The sequence below is a fragment of the Amblyomma mixtum genome, chromosome 3, assembly GCF_055824585.1.
Source record: "Amblyomma mixtum isolate Tamu chromosome 3, ASM5582458v1, whole genome shotgun sequence".
NCBI classification, from domain to species: domain Eukaryota; kingdom Metazoa; phylum Arthropoda; class Arachnida; order Ixodida; family Ixodidae; genus Amblyomma; species Amblyomma mixtum.
In genome coordinates, this window is record NC_143014.1 from 124,974,075 (window position 1) to 125,001,995 (window position 27,921).

Sequence of the window (27,921 nt, forward strand, 5' to 3'; positions counted from 1 at the left end):
AGGAAAGCGCAGTCAGCGGTGGCGTGCACCTATATACAGCAGGCAAGTTAACTAGCATTGAATAGTTAATCTTTGAACTACTAAATTTAGACTCTGCCTTTATCGAGAGGTCTGCATCCAACCGTGAATAAAGTGGCATTTACACGATCGAGAATTCATCATCAGATGCAATAAAACTGCCGCTGATGATCGTCTGCAATAAAGCGAACAATAAAAACAATCCTAATTAGGGAAGAAATTAACTAAAATTTTACTAACTACTACAGTATGGGGAGTTCGAAGCCAGGGCAAGACGATGCCTAATCAGTTTTCATGGAGAAAGTAAAGTGCTCAGGAGAGGCGGTTGCATCACATTTTTCGAAGCCGGCTCCCCCGCTCTCCCCCTGCTTGGCCGCCGTCTCAGCGCGCTTGCGCATGCGCAGTAGGCATTGCAGCAGACGACGCCGCTGCGCCCATCGTTACTAATGGCTGCGCCGTCGGCCAAAAACTCCCAATATTCCTTGCGAAAGCGCGTGACTTCCAGCGCACTTTTTGGCGTGCAGCTCAGGTGTAGCGAGGGTGTGGCGTCTACGTGAGTATAGGTGTGCCGACGGGCGGGGGAAGCGCGCGCCCTTATGTCATGAAGCAGCGGTAGCGCCGCCGGTGAAATCTCGGTTCGCGGCCGCTTCCTCCGGCCTTTGCTATGCATGTGTGAAGCCGAATAACTTCACTGTTACTATCGATATTACTGCGATGTATGCGATATATATTGAGAGTAAACTGCACAAGGAAAAAGAGAGAGAGAGAGAGAGAGGTGTGCATATTATAGTGCCAGGGATGCAGAGTTTGGACTATCGGAGTTGTTCAGCTCGGCCGTAGGTGCAGCATGTTTTCCCCTGACTACTGCGTTCTATAAGGCAAAAGTTCAAACGTCATATTATGGCAGTTTTTCTACAGTTTCCTTGGCAACAGCATCACGTAACCGTAATCCATGTATTTCAACGAAATACATGCTTATTGCATTTACACGATGAACAGGGATCTAGCAAATTGGAAATGATCGATAGAATATTAGCTTATATTTAAATTAATTTGATACTGAAGCGAATGAGTAAACGAACAAAGCAAAGTAACTCATGAACATAGGAGCGTTTATCAGCACTTGTTTATCAGTTAAGCGCACGTCTCAGCGCTACGTTTCCTCACACTTTAATCACGCGCTGTTTTCACTTTTCTTTTTCAAGGAGGGGGGCCTTAGCTATGAATGAAATGAAGGCTTGCGATAGACTGAAGCTTGCTGACACGATTTGTTAGCTGGTCTGATATGCTGCTCACATCCCATCTCATATGTCACATTTGAGCCACGGGCAGTGATTTCCCTACACTCCATCCTCCAACCCCGCCCTTGCCTTCCTGAATTAAGCCACCCGCTTATTTCGCAGCGAATTTTTTTTTTTTTGCACTTTCTCACGAGTGTTACGCGACACATCAACGACACAAATAAAAATAAAAATAAAAATGACTGCCGCTTCTCCTCTACCTTCAACACTCCCCCTCTCCCCTAATTTCATTTCCTTGGGAAACCCCTCGCCGCGGGAAATAGCTAAGTGGCCAGGCAAACTCGCCTATATATGCTTTGTCACACTAGCCGAGCGAGCGAACGTGCAAGCAGTCGCGAAGGTGTCCATTTGAAGCAGCAGGTGAGAATAGCAGGCTTCCCATTTTCGCGCAGGCTGGCATGTGGCCGCGGCCACAACTAGAACGGCAGCGCCGGTCCCAAAAAACGCTCGCATTCCCCATAGCGTCTGTGCTGCATATCATGCCACGTAGAAAATGATTTTGGTAGACTAAAAGCGTTGCCTTCAATGACAAATGTGTTGTCCCGTACGTTCGGTGAACTGCTGCTCGAAGTCACATTGAAGGCGACGTCCAGTACATACAGTATTGCGCATATCTTCATCGTGAAGACTTCAAAAAGTTTTGTCGCCTCAAAACAGAGCTTGCGCATTATGCTAACTTTTGACTCGTAGCAAGTTTTACAACGGTACTTACTTGATATAGCCGCAACGATGGAACTCCGTAGTCGTCTGCGCCGAGATCGACGAACTGAAACGCGCGCCAGCGGCGGGTTGCCGCAAAGGGCGACCGTAGCGCCATCAAATGACCTGCGCAGCTTGTAATGCTGACCTCGGCGCCCTTTGCGTTGAGGCGCTTTTCGAGGCATACAACAGATGGCGTCACAAACGCCCTTTGGAGAAAAACCAGAGTTGGCTTTTAGTTCGTCGATTTTGAGAAAGACGATTACGTGTTTGCATCATGCGCGGCTGATTCAAATTCTTCAATATTGAATAGAATATCCAAATTCTGTGCGCAGTTTCTGCGTTAAAGAGCCAGCGGTTGAGGCGAGAAAATTTTGTAAAGTCTCACAATACTGTACTTAGCCACATGACGGACAACTCGCATTTTCTAAACAATTTGGGACACCATAGCACCAAAGCAATGGAAATTTAAGCCTCTTACTCACCAGTTTTAAGCTGACTGTAAGTAGGGACCCTACTGTAAGTTTGTTTTTTTATTTTTACGATAAAGCACTAGGTCTGTTGCGAACTGCACTGCGCTAGAGCGCTAACGGAAACAGACGAAGATAAAGTAGCGGTTGTCTCTTACTTTTAACGTTTCATTGCCAAATAGTGAATATCTTCTTCAGCGATAGTTAACACAGAAACAGAAAGTTACGTTGTAAGCCATAACTGAGGAGAGCGAAAAGCCAATTGCAACCGCGGCGAGTAGCAGCATCGCAGACGATCCGTACCCGAGCGCCGGGTGGAAAGCAGCAGCACTAGATTTGTTATCACGAAGCGGAGGCGCGCGGAACTACGCTTTATCCCATACCGTTTGGCACACCTACTCTGCCTACTCATCTAGCCACCGTAGCGAGGGCCTCTCCTCAGTTTTCCTTCCTGCATCTCAGTTTTTGCCCCGAAGAAAAAAATTCCATAAAGCTCTGCGGAAGAAAGTGCATGTCGGAGTATTTTAGAGCAGGCAGTTCGAATTTGGCGCCTTAGCCATTGCAACACGTCATCAGCGGCGGTGCGCTTTAATCGAGTTTCCTGCGCGCCTGGACATTATATAACAGGCTCTAGAACTTCTAAACTGAAAATTTTCCTCCAGAGTAAACAACAGGTAGATTTGTTAATTTATTTTTGTTTTATTTTTTCTTTATTTCAAGATACCCCTAAAGGCCCTCTTTACGAGGGTATTACATAGGGGGTGGTAAAAATTAGAACTTGAATATATAGAAGGAACATCTAACATGTGTATCAGGGCAATAAAAGAAGCAAGAAAAGAGCAATAACTGGTAGTCAGCAAAAATCGAAATTTGGAGGAACAAGACGCAAAATAAATAAAATGAAAAAAAAAGAAAAAACACAAAGATTACAACCTTTTTGTTATTCAGCTGCAGCTAATCAGTCGCATTTAAATGTATGTGGACTTGGTCAAGATGACTGCCGACAACAGTACTCTAGTCGGGTCCTTGCAGAGTGCACTGTTGTCTTTTAGAGCGAAGCAAAGTTAGGAGAAGCACCCTGTACACTCAATAAAAAAAACAACAAAAAAGTGAAGTACTTCAGGGCACAGGACGTTCCAAAATTTTATTTGAATGTAATATGCTTCCATTTCTGTCGCTTCAAAAGTTTTTGCCAAGGAGGCAAAATGTTCCGACTACCTATAGTAACCCCCAGCACTATGCCCTTGAATACAACAGTAAATACCAGTTGTAGAATCAGGGATTGCTCTCGTAATAGACCGCCTCGCCTCGGAATGAACCAATCCATACCTGCAGTTTTAAGAGGTAAAGATTACTGGCATAATAAATGGAAGCGTGAAAAAGAAGAGTTTTATTTCTGTCAGTTGTAGAGGTGCGTTTATTATGTACCCTTGGAGAGACCGAGCCACTGTGTAGGATCTTGCAGCATATTGAGGCGTAGTTAGCATCAAGAGAGCGGGGCAACTTCTTCGTCCGCAGGCGTAGCGTGGTGTCGGTGCACGGTGGTAGCAGAACCCGTCACAGTTGGCACACTACAAGTTTAAGACCACACGAAACAAGTTTGTGACAATGATGAAAGCTCAAAAAGAGAATTTCACAGGGATTGGATAGAAAGGGTCAATGGAAACTCGAAGACTCTTGAAAATTGTGGAAAAGTTTTGAGAAGCCCACAATTATATTACGCACTTTCTAAATCAGTGGACGGAAATAGCTGAAACTTTGAACAATTCCTCAGCTTCTACAGAACATATCTAGCTGTGATGCTACTGAACTTAAATTCTAATATGCCGAGCATGCCTAATATTTTGCTGTGTTTAAAATGAACTCGGAGAAACAGAACCTATATATTAAAAAATGCCCAAGAAAAAAGTAACAGGTCTAGATGGTTATTTGAAGAGATTTTTTTAGACTTTTGGTGTGATTTTGTGCTGTTTTTAATCGTTCTTTTATTGCTTCTAAATATCTTCAAATTCTTATGACAACAAAAGTTACACCAGTATACAAGGATGGTGACCGTAGTAATTCCAACAGTTGCAGGCAAATTTCTCTTATTAGCATACTTAATAACATTCTAAATAGAATTCTTGGGCAGAGGTTTAAAAAGTTTATTGAGAAATATATGGTATCCTCCAAGAATAAAAACATGGATTTAGGCCAAATCATTCAACTTCCACTGCAGTGGTATCATTACTCATATAAATAATGCAGTATAACATGACATGATAGCAATAGTGATATTTTTTTATTTAAAGAAGGCATTATCATTTTATTATCATAGCAAAACTAAAACTGTACAGCTTTGGGTATAACATTTCTCACCTTCTTGCTAGTCATTTTATGCTAATAAAATTTTCCTTCACCACACTCTCTCTATACAGGAATTCCACAAGGATCCATACTTGACAGTTGACAGTTATTTTATTTTCTTTTCTCACTATACAGTGAAAAAAAAGGAACCAAGGGAAAAGCCGTTCAGGCACGTCTTGAGCTGGCTTGAGTCTGTGATAGGTGCCCGCATAGTACGGTGTGATGTCAGTGCATGTTAAAGAACCCCAGGTGGTCTACAATAATCTGGAGCTTTCCATTATTGCGTCCCTCGCAGCCTGTGTTGCTTTGAGATTTCAAACCCCATATACCATGCACCATTATATTTTAATAATGAACCATTAGTAGTTGGCTATTAAAAAAAATTGATGCATGGTGATGACACATGACTTAGAATGATGACATGATGATGACACGTGATGACATGAAGGAATTAGAAGGAAAAGCAAATCAGGAAGTGATTGAAGAAGAAAAATTGTATTCAGCAAATAAGCTTACTATAAGTGCAAAAAGCAAAAACAAATGCATGGTATTTAAATGACAAAGACACAACCAGTGTTCAAATAACAGTCCATAACTTGCTGATAGAATGCACATTCCCATATAAATAAACAGGCATCACGTTGGGCAGCCATTTGCACTAGCACAACCTGACTGATGTGGCTTCCCAGAAAATGGTGTGTGGGTGTCATGCCCTTTGGCAGGTTAGGGAATATTTTGATATACTGGCATTATGTGCGCTCTATTTTGCATTTATTAGCCACCTACCATATTGTATCGAACCTTGGGGTGGGACATACAAAAGTTATCTGGATCTCATCATGCAACTGCAAAAGATAGTGCTAAAAATAATAATCATCATCATCATCATCAGCCTGACTACACCCACTGCAGGGCAAAGGCCTCTCCCATGTCTCTCCAATTAACCCTGTTCTTTGTCAGTTGCCGCCACTGTATCCCCGCAAACTTCTTAATCTCATCCGCCCACCTAACTCTCTGCCGTCCCCTGCTACGTTTGCTTTATCTTGGAATCCACTCCGTTACCCTTAAGGACCAGCGGTTATCTTGCCTTCGCATTACATGCCCTGCCTAAGCCCATTTCTTGCTCTTGATTTCAACTAAGATGTCATTAACCCGCGTTTGTTCCCTCACCCACTCCGCCCTCTTCCGATCTCTTAGCGTTACACCTATCATTTTCCTTTCCATAGCTCGCTGTGTTGTTCTTAACTTAAGCTGAACCCTCTTTGTTAGCCTCCACGTTTCTGCCCCATAGGTGAGTACCGGTAGGATACAGCTGTTGTATACTTTTCTCTTCAGGGATATTGGTAAGCCACCATTCATGATCTGAGAGAACCTGCCATATGCGCTCCACCCCATTCTTATTCTTCTAGTTATTTCCCTCTCATGATCCGGATCTGCGGTCACTACCTGCCCTAAGTAGACATATTCTCTTACTACTTCCAGCACCTCACTACCAATTGCGAACTGCTGTTCCCTTGCTAGGCTGTTGAACATAACTTTGGTTTTCTGCATGTTAATTCTTAGCCCCACCGTTCTGCTCTGCCTGTCTAACTGATTGATCATGCTTTCCAGTTCTTGTCCTGAGTGGCTTACCAAGGCAATGTCATCAGCGAAACGCAAATTACTCAGGTAGTCTTCATTAACTCTTATCCCCAACTGTTCCCATTCCAGTCCCCGGAATACCTCCTGTAAGCAGGCAGTGAAGAGCATTGGCGAGATCGTGTCTCCCTGCCTGACACCTTTCCATATTGGAATTTTATTGCTGACTTTATGGAGAACTATAGTAGCTGTGCAATCGTTATAAATATCTTCCAATATTTTCACATAACACTCTTCCACACCCTGACTCCGCAATGCCTGCATGACAGCTGAGGTTTCCACTGATTCAAATGCTTTCTCGTAATCAATGAAGGCTATATATAGGGGTTTGTTATATTCTGCGCATTTCTCTATCACCTGATTGATAGTGTGAATGTGGTCTATTGTCAAGCATCCTTTCCGAAAGCCTGCCTGATCATTTGGTTGACCATGGTGTCCATGGTTGTCCCGACTCTATCTTGTAGGCAACGGACAATAAGTGATCGGTCTGTAATTCTTCAAGTCCTTGACGTCTCCTTTCTTATGAATTCAGATAATGTTAGCTAAAAATAATAAACAAGGTTAACTATAACGATTTCAACAAGCTGTTAGTTTTCAGCTGATAGGTTTTTCCTTTTCATCTGTTACACCATTAAAAAAAAAAAGACGGGCGTATACAAATGAGGTGCGCTAGCACTTCAGTTTTGGCGCTTGGATCCACTGCGCACGAATGGAAGTTGATGAAGACGATGACACCCAAAGTACAGCACGAGAGACTGGCAGTTCACCATGTGGGATGTTCAGCTGCGGCAATGGCATAGATGTCTAATGCAGTGGACAGAGAGGCTGATCTGTTCATGCCGCTGTGTTTTATTTATGGCGCTGTGTGTTTTATTGTAGTTTCATTTTATTTCACGTCAAACAGGCTTTAGACAAAGATCCTCAAAAGCAGTGAGTAGGGGCATTAGTGCTAGCATACTAAAACATTTCTATCGTCACAAATATCATTGCCCTTTCCATGTATCATTTTAGCCCCTCCTTCAGTCCACCACAGGCCTTTCCTTAGGAAATTTCCCACCCACACAAAATATCTATGGTAGATGGTTTTTTGCAATTTGTGGTAACTAAAATATGAAACATGCCAACTATAGCTCTGAAAAAAAAAATCATGCAGTTTCGCTCGTAAACTGAAGAAATACCTCACAAAATAGTTTATGATGCCTTAACATTTATCTGTTCCTATATTTCTTGCTCTCTCTAGAGCAGTGATGCAAAACTTAATATTCAGTGTACATTTGCATCTATTGCATAAGTGCACATGCTATATTCTGTTATATTCATAGCGAGTGCTGTATGCTTAATTGTTAACAACTGCTGTCATTTTTATGTTGCAAAGGGGTCCCAAGCTTGGCCAGGAGGTGCTTTGGGATCAAGCAATTAGTGCCCTCTTTGGCGAGGATTTCAGAAAGCGGGCGCAGCGTTGGTTACATCCCTCCCATCAAATCGGTGCTAGCACAAAGATAAATGTTTTGTTTCACGATTTCGACGATGTTGCTTCAATGTACTGTTTTCAGTGCGATTTCAAGAGCTGAGCTGTGTTTTACTGCATTTTCCAAAGGAACAGCAAAGTTTAATAACGTTAAGTGGAGAAAAAAAAGAATGCTCAGTGAATAGTAAACATATATTCAGTGCTGAAGCAAGGACACCGCATTTATTGCCAAGGCCATTTAGCATCCACTTGAGATGGAGCTGCTGACAGTGCCTTGCAGGTGCTGACTGTTACCAAAATGGCATAATAATAGCCTTATACGATAATAGACGAACGTAATGAATCTTAAGACCAGAGCGCTACGGTAGCACTAAAAAAAATTCTTCACCACAGCAAAAGCTTTGCTGAACATTAATGATTAGGGATTGCAGCTACTTAACATTATTATTATGATGGTTCCTGTGTGCCTGCGCCACGAGTTGGGTGTTATTAAGCACAGGTTTCGGTAACACGTGTCTTCCATCAGCTAGCCATGGAACAACCCGTGCTGACCTACCGCAGCCTATGCGACCTCGCCGACATTCTCCTCATTCAAGCTCTAACATGTGACAGGTACGTGGCTACAAGTGAGAGAAGCAGTGAGGCTGTGCGCAAAAGTGAACGTTCAGGCCACTCCCTCCTGGGCGATGCGGTCCTCTGTCTAGGGACTCTAGGGAATGAGAGGCCTGTTTAACTCGGCTGTGAGTGGCACTCTCAGTTGCTCTTTTTGTAAATCATGTAAATAGCCTGTATAAAGTTTTTCCTCCTGTTCTCTTAAAATCGTCTCCGACTTCCTCGTCCCCTCCTCCGGCCCAACTACACTACCCGATCCCAATAACTAGTTGCCAGCAGTAAGATGGAAGCTGCGTCCCAAACTCTGGAAGGCAGCTATGAGATGTCCACGTCAAGTCACCGGCTCAAACGGACCTCGGCAGCTTCAGGACCGACAGCACCAAGTATTCTTCTGCAAACCGAGAGACGGACAGGTCAGGTCACCAGCTCCAACGGACCCGGCAGCTATGGGACTGACGGCGTCACCTGTATCTCGGGAGGGTGAGTGCCCGATGTTTGCCATTCGTTTCGCCAGACCGCACTAGGACAGGCAGATGCTAGTAGTGGGTTTGTGTTTTTTAGAAAATAAATATTTGGCAGGTTTTGTTTTGTTCACTTCAAGCTGAGGCTTTGTGTTTTAGCGGGGATTAGTGGCACGAGGTATGTTCCGCGACGGAGAAGTTCAAGGTAGAGGACCTCCTTGAAATTTTGGAAGAACTGGGCATATCAGTAGACCCCACTAAAACGAGAGAGGCGATTCTGGATGTGATGCGGGCAGAGGAGGTGACAGTCGAGGAGGCAGACGAGGCGTGGGAGACGATTGTGGAATGAAAAGCGAAGAAAAAAACGCGATGGCTTCTCCAGGAGACAGAGAAGCGAGAGGAGCAGGAAAAGCGAAAACTCTGCGAGGAGAAAGAGAAGAGAGAACTGCTTCAGCAGCAGGAAAGACGAAGGCTCCGCGAGGAGCAAGAAAGAGAATGGCAGGAGCAGACTCGTAAGAGACGGGCTGAGCTAGAGGAACTACGCGAACGAGAGCAGCAGGAGCTCATGCGTAAGATTCAGTTTGTCAAATGGAAAAGGCCCCGAGATCGCCTCAGGAGTTTCCGAAGAGGTGAAAACTTCAATACTTTCCTAGGAAATTTTGAGCAAATCTGTAGGGAGGAGGAGATAGACCAGGCCGAATGGTCAATGTTGTCCTTCCTGGTGATGTCAGCAGCGTATTGGCGCGCCTGTCCGACGAGGAGGTCGACAGCTATGAAACAGCGAAAAGGACCCTCTTCCGCTTCTTCGGCATGAATGCAGATGTTGGCTCCAAAGGCCGAAGTGATGGCAGCGCGCAACGCTTCGATAAGTGTCAGCGACCACCTTAAGAACCCCGCTTGGTCAGTTATGGACACAACAGTCGCTCAGGAGAGTAGTGACAGGGCAGCTTCAAGCTCAGAAATAACTGCCAGTTCGGCAGGAGCAGGGACCGAAAGTGTAGGTCTAAAGGCAGACAAAGAGAGTTACAATGCCGCCAGTCATAACAAAAGAACCAAGAATGTTTTGGCAGCAAATGCAGACAGTGAGGAAATCAGTGACAAGGCCAGTTATGGCCCTGAGATAGATGCCGCTATGGCAAATGAGGTGGACGTTTCGCGCCAGAAAATCTGTAGTGAGCTTGTATGCCTTCGCACCGAAATACAGCTTTCCGGGAAAGAGTGTCACGGAGAGCCACCGAATGGCAACGTTGATGCGCCAAGTCAGAATGCAGCGTTGGATGAAAAGGGCGATGTCGCTCAGATTGTTATTGGAAGCCGGAATGATAATGGCTCTGCACCAAAGCACACAATTCAGGACAGCGAACTGTTATGCTCGGCAGAAATTTAAGTGCAGGGAAACGAGCTGTTGTGCTCAGAAGAAACAGCAGAGGTCATGGGAGCGAGCGGTGTGCAGGTGAGCCGGCGCCTGGCATTGTGGGCAAAGCGCAAGTGGCTTCCCTGCGCGGCAACAAAAATTGCGAACATGACGGGCCTTTGGGAATTCATGGGTCGACTGAGGCAAGGGCCAGCAGCTTAGCACCTGTTGGCAACAGGAAAACTTTTGACATGCAACGAAAGTCAACAGGCGAAGATTCCGGAAGACGGCTACGCGTGAAGGCAGCTAATCTGAACACTTCTGCGAGAAAGCAAAAAGTACGGGTCAAGCTTTTACATTTGAGGACCTCGCGTAATTTCTTGAAATTGCCACCGCGGTGCTCAAAAGTTCGCAAGCGTTGCATAAAAGCCCAGCCTACTCATCATGCGCAGTCAGGGCGTAAGCCACCGGCTCCATTGTGGGACAGCACGGGTTATGATGAGGCAGGTGACGCCCGCGGCGGGCTACAGAGGAGGATGCACGGTCGCCGCACAAAAGAGTGCCACAGAGGACCCGCGAGTCAGAGGGGGACGCAACATGCAGGGAGCCAAGATAGGAGAAAGCGCCCCTCTAGCTTTGAGCTTCTCAAGCGCGACCCTGGCTTTGGACACGTCCCGCAGAGGTGGAAGCAATCAGCCCCTCAGATTTTGGGAGACGTTAGCTAGTAGCCCGGCCGTCCGACCGTGACCGCGGAGAGCGCGGCTGAAGAATGGAGAATTCCATGAATAATCATCATTATCATCATCAGCCTGACTACGCCCACTGCAGGGCAAAGGCCTCTCCCATGTCTCTCCAATTATCCTATTCCTGTGCCAGTTGCGGCCACCGTATTCCCACAAATTTCTTAATCTCATCCGCCCACCTAATTTTCTGCCGCCCCCTGCTACGCTTGCCTTCTCTTGGAATCCACTCCGTTACCCATAAGGACTTCTTGTATTTAGTGTTCGCATTTTTATTCATTTACGCAACTGTACAACAATGAAAGCAAACGAAGTTTTGAGCTTTTATACCTGCGTGGAATTTTGTACTTTTAGTTAACTTTCGCTGTAGTTATGTAACTTTGACGACGCTTCTTTTTATGTAACCTATGTATGGTGCTGTTCTTTGCAGCGTGAACAAGTTTTGTGAGGTGTGGTCTCATCCGCGTGGTTATTCTGCTAGGTTTTGTTTCTTTTCTTTCATTGCAACAGTTATGTTTAAAGACTAGATGCAAATTGACTTGCAGCGGGTATTCGTTGTACATAGGTTTACCTGCGCTGCGAATTGTGAGAGTGCCCGCTGAGGAATGGATGTACACCGAAGTCATTCATGAGCCAATTTGGCTTATACTCTCGAGTGGGTGACTCGAGATCACTTCGAGCTTGAAACTTGTTAGGTTTGATATGTGGCTTTACAAGTAAAGTTACTTTTAGTATATGTTAGGTGCTAGTGTACGCTGATGCAGAAGCTTGAGTGAAGCCTTTCTTGGCCACTGTAGCTAAGGAAGCTCGCGAGAGCTCATAGGGATGCTGCTTTGTTTGGCCGTACGAGGTTGCGCAGTAGGTTTCTTCTGCGAGGTTTGTTGTGCAAGTTTTGCATGCTTGCAACAGGTGTTGTAGAACCTGCTACGATGCAGGACGGAAAGTACAGGTGCTTGTTGAATGGTGAGTAAATCATCCATGACTGCAAAATTATCTGAATATCTGGAGTTACTTTGAATAATGAGTCTTCAGAAAGATAGGCAAGCTTTCACTTGGCTTTCATTTCTTGCTTCTACCCTGCACAGAAAAGTTCATCCTTGTTCTGAAAGGCAGCACTTCCCGTTTTTCTGATTTCATTTGTTCGTTTTGTTTGATGGGGTTTAACATCCCAAAGTGACTGAGGATATCAGGGACACCGAAGAGGAGGGCTCCGAACAATTTCGAACACCTGAGGTTCTTCAACGTGCACCAAAATCGCACAGTACACGGGCCTGTTAGCATTTCGCCTCCACTGAAATGCGACCGCCGCCGCTGGGATCGAAGCCACGCTGTTCAGGTCAGCAGCCGAGCACGACAACTACTGAGTCATAACGGTGGCTGCTTTTCTGATTTGAATCCAACAAATATCCGCAAGAGGTATCAGCCAATATGGAACCTCACATAGTCATGAACCTTGTCCCAGAACATTACTTGTGTCCTTGGTAGCGTCATGAGTAGGGTTACCCTCAGCCATCGTCTCAGATCCTTTTGGTGCTTATATTATTTGCAGTTCTGGCTCGCTTACAGATTACATGCCATAATCAGAAGAATCATTTTTAAGCTGGAAAAGAATCTTCAGACTCAGGAATGCTGATAATGAATGTATATCACTAAATGGATAGATGTTACAGCATTCCAAACAAATAAGTTTGGAACTTCCATGCACAGGACACATAGATCAGAACACTCACTCATGAGTGCACTCACATTGCCTCACTCACACTCACGTCTGAAAGTGCGAGTGGTCATGAGTTTGAGTGAGTGGTTGCGAGTATGAGTGGACGTGAATGTGAATGCACTGAGTGAATGTGAGTGTAGGTGACGATGAGTGTGAGTGAGTGGATGTGAGTGTGAAAGGAGATGAGTGCAAGTATGAGTGAGCGGATGTGAGTGGTCATGAGTGTGAGTGAGTGGATGTTTGTGTGAGTAGAGGTGGGTGGCAAGTAGACATGAGTAATGAGTGGATGTGAGTTGACATGAGTGGATGTGAATTGATATGAGTGGCAAGTGTATGCGAGTATGGGTGGAGTGTGTGTTTCGCGAAGATGGTATTAGCTATTTTCATGTTGTTGACAGCTGATGGAAGCAAACATTCATTGCCAAGGGCGCTCAAGACAGCATAAGGCAGTAGGTCGGTGTCTTTGGACAACTGAAGCAGAGGATCGGCGTGGGAACGGCAATCTTTCGTTGCTATTCACTTTTCTAGTTCACCATTGGTATAGGCACAGGCCCTTTGTGGGTGCAATGAGCTGCTACAAGTTGCATCAGATCCTTTGATCTAATTTCGCATTGCCACTGACTGCTAGAAAGGTAGCTGTCTCTTGTCACGCCTCCTACACTGCACGCGCTTGTATATGCAGAGTTCCAATGCTTGCGCTGAAACAACAAGCGTCCGCTTCTCAGCAGTAACTAGCCTAATGTGGGATCTCGAGTAATGCAGTGACGCATAGTTTTTTTTTTGTGCCTGGGTGTGTGCATTGCAGAGCTTCGCTGTTGCCGTAACTTTCTGACTGGGCCAGATCCACGCAGAGAACCTGACCTACTTGGCCCAGCTCTTGAACTGCATGAACTTGGCTCAAGGCGGAAACAACGCGAAAACCAAGCACGCTTTTTGGTCGTGCTAAAGGTTCTTGTTTGTCATGTACTTGAAGGAGCCCAGAATCACAAATCGAGCATTTGGTTTTTATTTTTTTATGCACAGCATCAAACAGGATGGTGGCTTGACGCCAAGAAGATAGCCGAAGCGGCAGTATTTAATGTTTTAATCTGCACCAGGAATGATTGTTTGTACCTATGGCGATTTTCGGCAGTGGATATCAGGTGGCAGTCTAATTGGCCCTTATTGATTGGTTCGACATACAATTCGAACTTAATTTTTACAAACTTGGGAGAAGATCTAAAATATAACGTCTCTGAACAGGGGCATACCCAGAAATATTTTTCGGGGGATGTTATACACCACCAGTAAAAAATAAAAAGAAAGAGAGCCTGCGCCCAAACAATATCTTAGTCATTTTTCTACTGTAATAAAGCGGTACGGTTAGCTGTTTCATTCACTGCAATATCTACATAATACGAGTGTACACAGGACTTCGAGTACTTGATCCGTAAAGAATCTATTTTCTCACAAGAAAACACTCGTACCAAAAATAGCGGATATTTACAATATTTTCACATAATATACAACACAAAAGCTTCTGCTCTACAACAAACTCAGCAACTGCGAACGAATGGCATTTGTTAAAACAATTCTACCCCATGCATGTGAACCTGCGCACGGACACAGAAGCACTTTAAAAAAAATCACTTTTTATTTTCGCGACTGTTTATGATGATTTGAGGACAATGCAAAGGATGAAAAAGTAGGCTGATGTGAAAAGGTATGTTATATTGGCTGAACTGTGCCTTCAATTAAAAGGAGTGCCATACGTCGCGAGATGGCGAAGAGTGACCATTTTCTGCAATAACTTCCTCTTCCTATTAGAACAAGAACTATTTTTGTAAACAAATCGACATTTTTTTCATTTTCGTTTTTGCATTTTAACATGTTGATGTGCTGTGAATACCACGGGTCAAAAAAAGGCCGAAAGAAGGGGTGGAGGGGGAAATGCAGCGCTCAGAAAATTTCGGGGGATGTTCTGGCACCCAAACACCCCTCCTGGCTACGCCCCTGTCTCTGAGTATTGACACCTTTTAGGTCGAGAAAAACTACAAAAGAAAAGCAGTATAAGCGAATGAAAAGAATCAAGCTAATAGCTACAGTTTTCATTTCACGTAAAAGTATTGGGCAAGCTGCTTTTCAAATTGCCAATATCGAGAAATCAGGGAAGAAAAAACCGTCTGACGGACACCCTAGCCAAAAATGTGGTGAGCAGAGAGCAGAAGCGGGGAGGCGGAAGGGGGGCAAGGAGCTTTTCATAAACAGGTCGAAAGGTGCTGGGATGTTGGACACACTGGACTTGTACTCGCAGTACAGGAAAGAGTAGAGGATTAAGCTCCCTGACGCTCTCCCCGGAGTCCAAAAAAAGTTTTTTTTTTTAAATGCCCATGAAAAGGCGCTCGCAGAACTGCACCGCCGGCACTTTGAGCTGCTGGGGGCTGCCCTAGCAAGTCAACAACTGCATACAAGCTTCCGCTGCATGTGTGCAAGGCGCGGTTCTGATTTGTGGTGCCCAATCTTTAGTAGTGGGCGAGTGAAATGGGCTTCTGAAATGCGATTTCGTTTTTCTTTCTGTTTTCAATACGGTAAGTGGAATAACTTCTGTTTGCATGCTCTGATTTCAGCAGTTCTACCTGCACTGATATCTGGAGAGCATGAGGAATCCTTTGAACCGGACAATATGATTTCGTCTAAGAATATCTGAATAGGGCTTTTTCCCAGTTACATCCTGCCATTTCAGAAGGTAATGCACTACACAATCGCTCACTTGTTAGCTGCATACGCATTCTTCCATGACCGACGTTTCCTCGACCCATGATGCGGGGGACCATGGGAGAATAATGAGGCGCAACGTCAGCACCCCCTGCGCCCACGCAGATGCGTACGTGGTCTGCGCATGCACCGGCCTCAAGCGAGAACACTGTGCTGGTTTGCAAGGCCTCTTTGAGACAGGGATTATGTGCAACACAGACAACATACTGCATGGCAGACATGTCCACAAATCAGCCGCGCATGCCTGCTCTGGCTGGATGAAGCCTGCCTTGCTCTTAACTGTGCCCTAAAGTAAGCCCAATAAGTTTTGCAAGGGGGTTGATAATGGCCCCTCCCCCTAGCATCCTTTTTATGCCGGGCAAACCTGTACTTGTGGCCCATTCCCGCCATCTCTTTCTGTGAGGAACACACTAATCTTTTCAAAAACTCCATCATAGCCGTGCGCACAGCGGGGGGTGGGCATAGCTTTACGCAATCGGACCTTTTCCGACATTGTTTATAATGCAGTGTTATGGCCATGCAGGTTTTTTTGACAATGCGTTTATACTGAAGTGTTATGGCCATGCAGGTTTTTTTACGATACCGGCAGCCGAAGACCCACGATGTTGTGTCCCAAGAACTGTTTACTTGCCGAGTCACTTTGAGGCAATCTTTTCAGGTTCTTTTTTGCAGTTAACAAAAGAGAGATGTGTCGTATTTTTTGTGATTCAGAGGTAATGCAAATTCATTCGGAAGCACGTTGTTACACTGATGCCACAGCGGTGCAGGGACTTCCATCGTGTGACGGTACTCACAAAGTGAACAAGGCAAGGGAAAGCCTCATGGTGTTTGCCATCGTTTCAAGAAGAGGACTTGTCTTCATGTATGCGGGGATAAGTACTCTTGTTGAAATGTGGGTGGCACCCTAAGAAACAATCCACCTATACCTCTCTCTACAATCTATTCCTCTGCCGATGTTACACCTGGAAGTAAAAACTACTGCTCAAAAATATCCTGTATATTTTGCGATTCCATTGCACTGAAATAAATGTTTTATAATCATTCCTCATCTCTGCTCTCCGTTTTGGCCTTAGAGAAGGTAGGGGCCTTGGTGAGAGGAGGAGTCTGGGGACTGCGCTGAAGCTTGGCTCCCTTTAATAAGGAACCCTGCACACTCCTATAGACATTGTTCAACAAAATCGTGTCTAAGCATCTTAGCTGCGCTGACACCGGAGCACACATGCATAACATTGGTTTGGGACACAGAAGAAGTGTGATAAGTTACCACTTTCTTTGAGGATCGAAATTGAAAGTTGGCCAAGGAACACGACAGAGCCCCGGGCGGCTCAAAACCACATCTGTGCAACCCAGGCTGTGCCAGGGGAACTACGAGAGTAGTCAGCCGCGGCAGTAAATCTCTCATCCCCTCCGTTGTCCACAAACAAAGAAACAGTGAGTGAACGGGAATGTGAGTGAGTGGACAAGAGCGTGAGTGAATGGTCGTGAGAGTGAGTGAGTGGTTGTAAGTCTGAGTAGACATAAGGACGAGTGTGAGTGATGGTTGCGACTCTGAGAGGACATGAGTGCAAGTGGTCATGAGTGCGAGTGGACATGAATGTGACTGAATGGCTGTGAGTGCGAGTGTGATTGAGCCACCTGTAATGGTGCCGAGGTATGACAGCACATGAATACTAGTCCTCTTGGATATGCTTCCTTTTAAAGCTTGCTCTAGAGCATCCTGATTTTTCTCAGTGCGAGCATCACCTCCAGTTCACATCTTTTTACCCTGCACCCTCTTCTTCCGAAGGCTTTCAAAAGCAGCGCTACCAGACTGGCCCTCCTGCTAGAGTGACATGCATACTGGACCCTTTCAACACTTCTCTCAAGCATTCCTACTATTACACTTTATGCCCACACTGTTCTCCACTGTGTTTTCATCCTCTGCGAGCTGCATTCTCTGCAAATCATGCAAAAGTAAAGGGCAAGCACATTTTCTTTGCATCCTGCAACATTTCAAACTTGGCTCAAATGCAGCATCGCAGCCATGGCAGTCCCTCTCATCTGGAGCTGCACTTGTAGCGCTGCACTTGGCGTGACCCGAACCCTTCTAGTAACACCACTGCTAACTGGTGAGAAAAATGTGCATTTTCCTCAACAGACGTAATATTTTTCCAAAGGCAGTGCTCACATGGGTGAAATGTTCATAACAGAATGCACATCTAGTCTAATCTAGGTAGCTAGCCTGACTCGCTTACAATGTATAGGCACTACACTGGACAATTTAGTTCCATTTAGCACTAATTTAGTTCGATTTTTCTGGTTGGTTTCTTGCTATTGTATAACAATGTTAAAATAACCATCTTCTACTTGCTTCTTTTCCCACCCCTGTTATGTAACCCCCCTCACATAATACTCCAGTCAGAGTCCGTGAGGTATTTGAATAAAGAAATAAAATAAATAAATAAACAATGCAGAAGGAAATAAGATGAGACTCAAAAGGATGATGAAGAAAGAAATACACAACAGGGCCACAAGGGAAGCAAGGGATAGAGTATACACTACCTGTGCCTGTAGTCTGCTTTCTACTATATATATTCTCTGCTGAACCTAATGCACCACATGCAAGCTAGATTTAGGCGGACTAACTAGCCCCTTTCTCTACAAAATAAATATGACTGCACTGCTTTAGAAGATGAAGAGAAGCTCCCACAATCTTCACACTTCTAATGAAGAGTTGAGTCATGACACTATAATTACGGATTTGTTCCAAAGACTGCTCACTCCGAGAACTCTACGCCTCTGCCTTACCGTCATGCAGATGCGCACGAGCACTGCACCAGGTATTTGAGGAGAAAAAAAACATGTGGGCACAATGGACACAACCATTTGCTTCAAGCTGCCTTATGACATCGGGATTCATAGGCCTGAAAGTCCTCTTTAGGTGGGTTTTAACATTTGCACTAATTGCGCTTCAGCTACCCAGGCTCTCGATGATTTGACACGTGTGCATTCACACCTGTTTGCTGTGTGTGTCAAATGAGCATAGCTCACATGAAAACAATATCAGCGTCATTACCACTGCTGTTTCTTCTGGCAAGAGGTCGCTGACACGCTCAGTAGGCAAATGTCGGTGAAGCTCCTTGGGCATGAGTGTCTCCTTATGCTCCTCTTGCTTTCTTTTCTGCCCTCCTGCAACAGCAAAAACTGAAAGTGACAGAAAATTCTGTGTGAAGTGCATTTTTGGTAACTCCGCATGCACAGGCTACACCACCTATCAATGGTTCCATGTTCACTTTGAGTCACTAGCCACCACATTAGCTACCCTAACAGTGATTCTCCCTGTAGCAAGAGTGCAGCTGCAACAAAAGTGAATTTTTATTCTACTGCAACTCAATACCTTTGCATAATAAGCCAGCAAGCTCCAAATAATGGTTATGATAAAAATTGCAGGCATAAGTGACAATGATACTTTACAAGGACAATGATACACAATGATACAAGGACTTTTTTGCATGAAATGGTACACTACAATCCCCATTGTTTGCACTGTGAGCAATTAAAGCATTGGTGACTTATTCAGGGAGCATCAGTGCTGCTGTGGCCTAAAGCAAGTGCACACCATTCTCTACTGAGGCATCACTGCAATTTATGGATCCCTGCAGTATACTTGATGCTCCATAGCCACTGCCTCCAATTACAGCTGTGTGTCTAAATGCACCATTAACTTTTTCCTGGATTGCAATAGCCCAGAAAAACCTCATAACTCTATATCAGCTGCCTTCCGACTCCTTCACAGACCACCTTTGTACATGCATGACGTTTGATGGATGCGACCATCTCACACTTTCTCATGACCATATTGCACAACTGCAGTCCCATGCTCATATATGCATTCACTTAGAATAAACAATTTTGTCCAAGATTCACAGGTTAACAATTTACTAGCAATGAGGATAAGATCACCCCAAGCCTGCAACATAAGATCCCGAATCAACCCAGTACAGCTTTGCTTGTCAATGGCAACACTGATGCTTCTGGAAACAACAAGAAAATTCTTGCCAGCTGAGCCTTTTGTCCAGTTTGCCTATCCAGAATATCCAGTTCTATTTCCAAGCCCATGGCACGAGGTCAGGAGACAACAAATTAGCTACACTTTGCAGCACATGCAGCCCTGAGAAGTATACCCTGGTGGGCTTGCTCTGCACTCTCAAGGCACCATCAGAGATTTTGTGGTGCAGAAATTCTTACACGTTATGATTGGCAAGCTCAATGTACACTTTTTCAGGAAGCTCTCAGTTACAATAAAATATCCCTGGTTTTAAATACAAGGCCAGCTGCCTGATGAATCCGTTCAAGATTACCTCACTGCACTTCAATAATTGCTTTGCCACATCCTTTGAAGATTAGCTTGCCTGCTTTCTCTGCAATGACCTTGCCTGTGGTTTGCATGAAGAGAAAATTCTGCTGTTTTTCTGGGCTAAGCCTGATCTATAGTTGTTGAAAGCAGTCCTGCTGGCATGTGCTACTGGAAAAGCTGCTACGATGAAAAACTGAACCACTAAACGCCAGCTTTCTTCGCTGCATCCCTGACAAGTCAACCATGTTTGATGTTGCACTGATGAGCACAACAAGTATCCCTGATTTCGCTGCACTTTTTGCAGTAGATCTCAAAAGTGCCGTGCCAGAGCAGTGACCATTCTTGCAGCACAAGTGTCGTCTGACAGCACTCTCGGTGCAGCGGCCACATTGAGCACAAAAGAGCAAAAATGTTCTTCTGCTGTGGCCATGTGTTGGTGTTGTCATAAAACTTGTTGATTCCGACAGTGATGAAGAACTTGACTCCACCCATTTTGTTGTGTTTTGCAAAGTGGCGCGGGTTGACTGCCATCAAGTTTGGAGCGGTAGCAACGAAAAGAGGTACAATGAAATTTCAAAAGGCCATTCAGACTTACGCGAGACCATTGTGTGCGTGGGTCAGGCTGTTGCCATTCTACCCAACAAGTGGCTGCGGTCGTCCGTAAATTTCAGCAGAAGAGTAGCCTGATAACTTTGAGCATCGACTTATTTGAACAACACAACTTGTGTTCACTGTTTGCGTATGGTGGCGGCACAGTGATTGCCAGAAGCTGTCTGACAGGGAAAGATTTGGGCTGACTAAGAGGTGAAGGCGTGATCTGAGTGGCAATGTCAAAGCCAATCCTTACTGTAAGAAGAGGTGCGGATGATGCTGCCATGTGCTAAATCCTGATATGGAGAAACCTAGGCAGAAAAGGAAAGGGTCCCAACCAGTCATCACAAGTGTTACGATCACCCATGTAATAAAAAAACAATATGAATGCCGATACTAAGCCACCTAGGCAAAAAGGCATGAGTGGCAGCGAGTCATCACAAACGTTGCGATCACTCACGCATTAAAAACATCACCTGCTGTGTCTTTCACAAACGCTCCGTTGTGCTGCATGTGGTCGTCTAGCACGGCAAATGTGGCCATTTCAGTGTCATTAACAAACATGGCCATGAGCCGTCTGCTACTTGTCTGCTAGGGAGGGTGCCAAGCCCCTCGCACAACTTGTGCAGCACTACGTCAAATCAAATGCTGAAGTGCAGGAGGTGCTAGCTGCACTGACGAATCGAGTGCTACGCAGCCTGAAGTGATGCAGAAAGTGAAGCCAAATAGAGGAGACCTAATACACACACCTGCTGCCGCCATAACACAACCTGCCACATTTGTGACAACAAGGAACATGTTGACAAAACCTTCCAGAAGAAAGCATTTCAGGAGAAAAAAAGCTTTGAGCTTAACCATCAAAAGGTGCGGTGCGTGCGTGGACTGAGGAAGTTGCAGTCTCATGGATGCAGCTGTTATATCTCGAAACTGACTGACTTTGTCAGTATGGTAAACCTTCAACTTAGAAGAGTGCCTTTGAGACATTGGCTAAAGCTGTTGGTGTTGGTTGCACATTGCCAGCTGTCTGTTTTGATGTCAATTTTAAATCTTGCACAGGACTCGGACTAGAGATTACCACACCTAAACAGACAACACAACACTGTCGCTGAGTGCTGTGAGCTAACTAATCCACAAACTGGCCTTCGTGAGAAAGTAATCTGGATATAAGTTATCACCACAGGCATCTTCATTTGTATTACAGCATACTGACAATTTTCAGGACAGAGAGGGAGCACCTCCACTGATACAATATGGTGGCGTTATAAAGGCCAGCGTGACAGCGGAGCGGTAGGCAGTCAATGTGTGCCTAGAAGAGAATTAAAAATCAATGAAATCAATGATGAAGAACATTGCAAAACAAGTGAATGACAAAACTAAAAGCACTGCTCCTGATCCAGCTGTGCGTCAACAGATCAAGGCTTGGCGAGAGATGTGTGTTCTGTCTCACAACTGCAGGTGACGGTGTATGTATCTTGCCACGGGGCTCCATTGTGGAGACACCGTAGCTATAAGGTTGAACTGCAGACACTGCGGTCGCCCCCTTTTCAGCAGGTGTAAAACGGCTGCTTGCCTTCACTGGAGCCGTTGCTCTAGGGTGTGCCTGTGCCCAGTGACAACACATCGAGGCTTTACACACATCTGAACTGTGTTGGCCGAAGGGTGCCACCTTTAGCAGGCTGTGAGGTCATTCGAAACTGGATTGGCCAGCAGGGGGCGAACAGGGTTTACGGAGATTCTTCCAAGTGCACCCCCCCCCCCCCCAAAGAATGCTGAAAGCCGGGTGGCAGGCCTGGGGATGCTCCCTTCGCACAGACCATGCACTTTTAGCTTTTTTAACTAGATGGCACCACGGTGTTTTGAATTTCTTGGATGGAGGGGGCAACCACTGCTTACCATAGCTTTCATCGATGAGGCTTAAATTACTGTGACATAACAGCTTCAGGTATGGAAACTCAAATGGATGCTAATGGATATAATAAATATACCTCATTACTGTCTGGTGGGTGAGATTTATGTTACTTTTTGTCATTGCACTTTTGCTGATGTGCAATCACCATCGCGATCGCTGATCATGGTTTCCAGCATAGGGATACATAAAAACAGGTGTATGCACTGATTTAAAGATTATTGAAAAAAATTTTCTACAGCCTTTAGGTGTACAGTAAAACCATTGGAGAATACAGCACCTTAGACAGGAAGCTTTCCGTTGGGCTGAACAAAAGTAGGTTATTAATTAGGTAGGTCTCTCATAGCCTTAGTCGCTTTGGGACGTTAAACCCCATAAACCAAACCTAAAATTCAGTGTTCTGCCCCTTTAAGCTGAGCGCCTGATGTGGGAAACTATGCTGTCACCATCCTGCAAGCATTCCACTAAAGTGCGAAAACTTCCTGTTCCCATGCTCTCTCTGTGTTGCTAGCTAAGAAAACTTATGCAATGACATTCAGTGGTTTTTCTATTTCGTTAACTTGTGAACATCCATGTAACAGCACTTCTAAGGCATATTTTACAGCAAAGCTTTGACAACAGCAGCGTCTGAACATGCCGGCAGACCACCCAGGCAACAGGGCAAATGACATGGTTCTGAAGAAACAGTTGGAACTAATCAGGCTATTTTTTCCTGTATTCTTCCCAACAAACATAATTAACTCTGAGCACTCCAAGAGCTGCGAGATACAAAATGCTACATCTTTTCATATAATTGTCATGAACAATCCACAAATGGCATGGCGCACCGAGGGACTATTTACCAAATCAGGTATTTCCCTTTTTCTAATTTATTGCCATTATTTTTTCTCATACAATGCCACTGCCATGCATAGCATATCTGCATCTGTGCTAGACTTGCTCCTTTCGCACGTGCACAATGAAAATGTTCCTTCAACATCAGAGCTACCCATTTGAAACTCACAACAATGTTGAAGCAAAATGTCACTAGCATAGGCGGAACTTCACATAATGATGCCAACAGTATGTCAGTATAGTGCTTGAGCTTCAGGCCTTCATTGCTCCTAATGGATATCCCCAAACTTCTGCCAAGGTGAACCTATGCCTTGGGTAACAAGTGTTAAAAGAGGCTTCAAATAATCAACAATTAAATAAAAACAGTGCCCAGTAATGACTTTATGATGCCTGCGAGTTTCCAGGTGGAGCCTTTAAGTTTTCACAATGGCAAGTTACATTTTTTGAAGCTGCCTTTTTGGGTAGCAATTGGCTCTAACCTTATTTTTACAACATCTCCCTAGGGTGTAAAAATCAGGTAAAGTAGGGTCTTACCTAAAAACAAAAATCCTTACACCTTCAGCAACTAACAGGAACTAGTAAGCATGCTTTCAGCCCAATTCAATGTATATGCATTCGGGATCATCAAAAGGCTGCTTTACACACAAAAAGAAACTGGCAGGAGCACAGGCATATAAGAAAAAAAGTGCTGCTGCACATTACAACTTCTATCTCAAGAAAGGAGTCAGACCAGGTCTCAGACATTGGGTTCTCAATATACCTTTGGTTATAGCCTCTAAAGTCACATTTCTTAAGCTCTTCACAAACTGATACAGGTCATTCATACGTTTAGTTTTGATAACCATGTAAAAATGAATAAAACATATATTAGGCTACTTTTTAATTTGAATGCAAAACTCAAGTATTAAAACAAGCCTAGCAGGACCTTATTAAGTCTTACAAAGGCTTACTTCCAGATAGCTCAGTGACCATGGCTGAATTTAGGTAAAATGAATATCCAAATGAAAAGCTGCCAGCTGGTCCCTTCTCCATCATCATCAATTGCAATTGCCTAGTTAGGAAACAAAACTTAAGAGGCGGCTGCTGTTTTCTGCAAGCCCAGAAAAGAAACTACAGCAAATCAGATGTCACATTTTAGGTTCACAAGAAGTCCCGCAGGATAACGGTGTTGCAGGGTATTATGAAGCTGAATGCATCCTTTTGATTCCAAAATGTTATCTGCGATTTGTGCTGCTCTGCTAAAGATAGCATAAAGGATACGGAGTTCAAAGAAAGAATGGTGTGGCAAGAAGCATGCATGTTCCGATACGCAGCATCATATTTGTGTGATTTACTGAACATTTTGTCCAACGGCAAAGCATATAGTCACCAGAAGACAAAATCTGTCAATGAACGCTTAAGGCAACGTGCAGCTTCTTAACAGAACAATGTGAATTCCCACAACGGACAGCAGGGTTGGCCAGGTAAGTGTTCGGTAGGGCTTGAAAGAGCTGCAAGAGAGAAATGGAAAGCCAAGGCACTGAAGCTAACCAGGAAGAGGTTTTGAGTTTGCTACTTTGCAATCATGAGAAAGAGGGGATTGAAAAAAGAAAAGTAGAGAGATGGATAAAGCACATAAAGTCAGGCGTGGGAAGCACGCAGCAGTGCCACAAACTGTTGTGTTGTGTGAGCAAGATGACCTTGAGAGATGCAGAGCGGTGCCTAGAAAGACTCCAAGGCCGATAACCAATGGTCGCACCATCCCAGGATTTACTGAAGATGGCCCAGTGCACAGCACAGCGCTCGTCTTTCACAGGGTGCAAACAGGAATTTTTATTTCTTTATTTATTTATTTATTTATTTATTTATTGGAAATACCTGCAGCGCCCGAAGCCATTATTGCAGGGGGGATGAGGATACATAACAGAAGAATAGGCCAGAAAAAAAAAGAGGAAGAAAAAAAAAGCAATACAACAAGGCATGACACAGCAAGTACAAAATGAATGAAATATGAAACAACAAAAAGACATGACGAAAAAAAAAAGAAAGCCAACTGCGCACTCATACATCCGACAGCAACGCGCGGAACATTGGCTCTGAACGGCACTCAACAATTTCATGGGGCAGGCGATTCCAGTCATGAATGGTAGATGGGAAAAATGCGTTTTGATAAGTGTTAGTTTTGCATTTAATTTCTCTAATCTTCCACCCATGGTCAAGTCTGTTTGACCTGAAATGCGGTGGAAGCAAATAATTTTCTTTATCTATTTTTATTTTTCGGTGAAAGATTTTATACAGCATTTCTAACCGGGAGTTGGTACGGCGTTTCCGTAACAGCTCCCATCCCAGCGTTAGTTTAATGTTAGTAACACTGCTGTTAAAATCATAATTACTTGAGACAAACCGAGCGGCAAAGTTCTGAACACGCTCAAGCATGTCTGTTAAATTTAAAGTAGGGGGGTGCCAAACAACACAAGCATACTCCAATATTGGCCGAATATAGGTGAAATAAAGAAGCTCTTTAACTTTTAGTGGTGCCATTTTAAAATTTCTATTTATAAACTGGGGATCAGACCACCTGTGAGGCAATGAATGCTTTTTTAAACCTGTTACAAGGGTGGCACATGTTGAGCAAACTACCGATCTCTGATTTGGTGGCAAAGAACTAGTAGTATTGCTGAACTCGTAATTACATGGTGAATTTAACTTGTTAGCTCTCAAATGTGCTCATCTTGTTGGTTGCAGTCAGAAGTCTGCTCGTTTAGGCCATGAAAAAAAAAAAAGTTTTTGCGCCTAAGTTCTTGCATTCATTTTATGTCTTGCTGTTGCATCCATGTTTTGTACAAAATGAAGTCTTTCAGCCTTAATGAAACCTTTTCTTTTTTACCTGTGATAAGCACAGAGTTCTTTTTCTTTTTGTGTTTGCCTCATGCCACCTGCCTCTAGAATGATACTGTTTTAATTTTCCTAGCCAACTCGCAATTTAACATGCATTATTTGGCAGCGTAAGCTAAAATGTGAAAGATATGCTGCAAAAGTGAACCGAAATGAAAAGACAGCCATGGCAGTAAGGGAGGTGCAGTTTACATTCAGCTGCACAACTGAGCATCATACATCATCTGCTTTGTCAGTGCAAGTTAGCCACGTCCATGCCATAGGTGTCCTGCACTAAAATATGCACAGGTGGTACTCACACGTGTACGCCTCAATACGGATGTCATGGTGATACCATGCACCGCCTATGAAGAGAAAGTGCAGCTGCTGTTTCAAAACCCATGTTACACTGCTCACACACATACTGGCCTTGGTCCTCTTAGTGCTTTATCCTGTAGTGGTTACTTGACCCATCAAGACTGGAGAAAACTTGCTACTCACTGTACACTTGTAAGGTGCAGTGTGTGATGGAAGACGGTTCCACAAGTGGCGTCAACTGCGCAGCCTAGTTGGGAAGACCATGTTGTAAATGCCGCAAACAAATTTGTCGTCTGTCAGAGCCACTCAGTGGCTTGCGTCAGCAGAATTTCCAAGAGCTGCACAAAATGTGATAAGATGTGATCAACATGACATTTACAGAGAAACTCAGGATAGGAGAGCACATTAAAAAATGAATTTCATAAACTGCAGCAACTCTTACATAGTTGTGAAAACCTGAAAGAGATGGCAGCCCCAAAGATTCATTGAGTTTTATCCTATGAATCCAGATATTTTAGTTCACAATCATGAACCCACACAGAGGGGGTGCTGATGCACGAGTCCCAACTCTGCCTAAGCATACGCGGCTAAACTGAGTGCAGACGTTAACACAATCAAATCAAGCCAGGCAGTCCTCGAAACTAAGTTGGTTGACGTGTTCAACCGTTTGGAACTGATTGAAAGCAGATGCAAAACTCTGGAAACCCTAGAACTCGACGTCGCCGCAACTCAAGATACTGTCGAACAGCTGACTTCGCGACAGTATGAATTACAGGCTCGTATAGATGACCTTGAAGACCGTTCACGACGGAACAATTTAATCTTACGCGGTATACCCGACGCACGTGAAACCTGGGAACAGACTGAACAAAAAATTATCACTGCATTTTCAACTTCTTTAGGCACTGATTTTGATCAACCGGTCATTGAGCGCGCCCGCAGGATAGGTACGTTTTCACATAAGAAATGTCGGCCTGTAGTTATCCGGTTCGGCTCATTTAAAGACCGTGGCAGAATACTAGCATGTCGAGCTAAACTTAAAACTAACAACATTTCTGTATCAGAGGATTTTTCGCCAGCAACCCGTAACGCGCGCCAGCAACTTACTAATTTCGCTAAAAGCCTGCCTCAGTCGCCAAAGTTCCAGCTTCGTTACAACAAACTCTACGTTAACAATAAGTGCTACATGTACGACAGCGTGACAAACAACATCGAACTGATAAAGGAATTTCCCACCGAAGTACCCGAAGAGGACACACCGCGGTCGCCTTCATCAAATGCCCAAAACACCGAAAACACCCTGTAGCATCACGAGAGGGGACGTGGGCAGTCGTCGCCTTCACCACGCACATCTGTTCTTTTCGCTAACGTAAGAAGTATCGTAAACAAACGTGACGCATTTCATTCCGTAGCTGACACGTGTAACGCAGGTATTATTGCACTTACTGAAACATGGCTTCATTCTAACATTCGTAACACCGAAATTTTCCACAACTCATCCCGAT

The 27,921-nt window shown here is 44.5% G+C and overlaps 1 long non-coding RNA gene across 1 annotated transcript; it reads right to left on the minus strand.

Annotated features, from left to right (window-relative positions):
- Positions 1-3,940: 3,940 nt before the first annotated feature.
- LOC149351735 (uncharacterized) lies at positions 3,941-26,712 on the minus strand. Its single transcript, XR_016289504.1, has 4 exons — positions 26,600-26,712; positions 24,615-24,735; positions 18,634-18,746; positions 3,941-4,059 (listed from the first exon to the last, which is right to left on the minus strand). It is a non-coding gene; the product is annotated as an uncharacterized LOC149351735 (long non-coding RNA).
- Between the last annotated feature and the right edge of the window lie 1,209 nt (positions 26,713-27,921).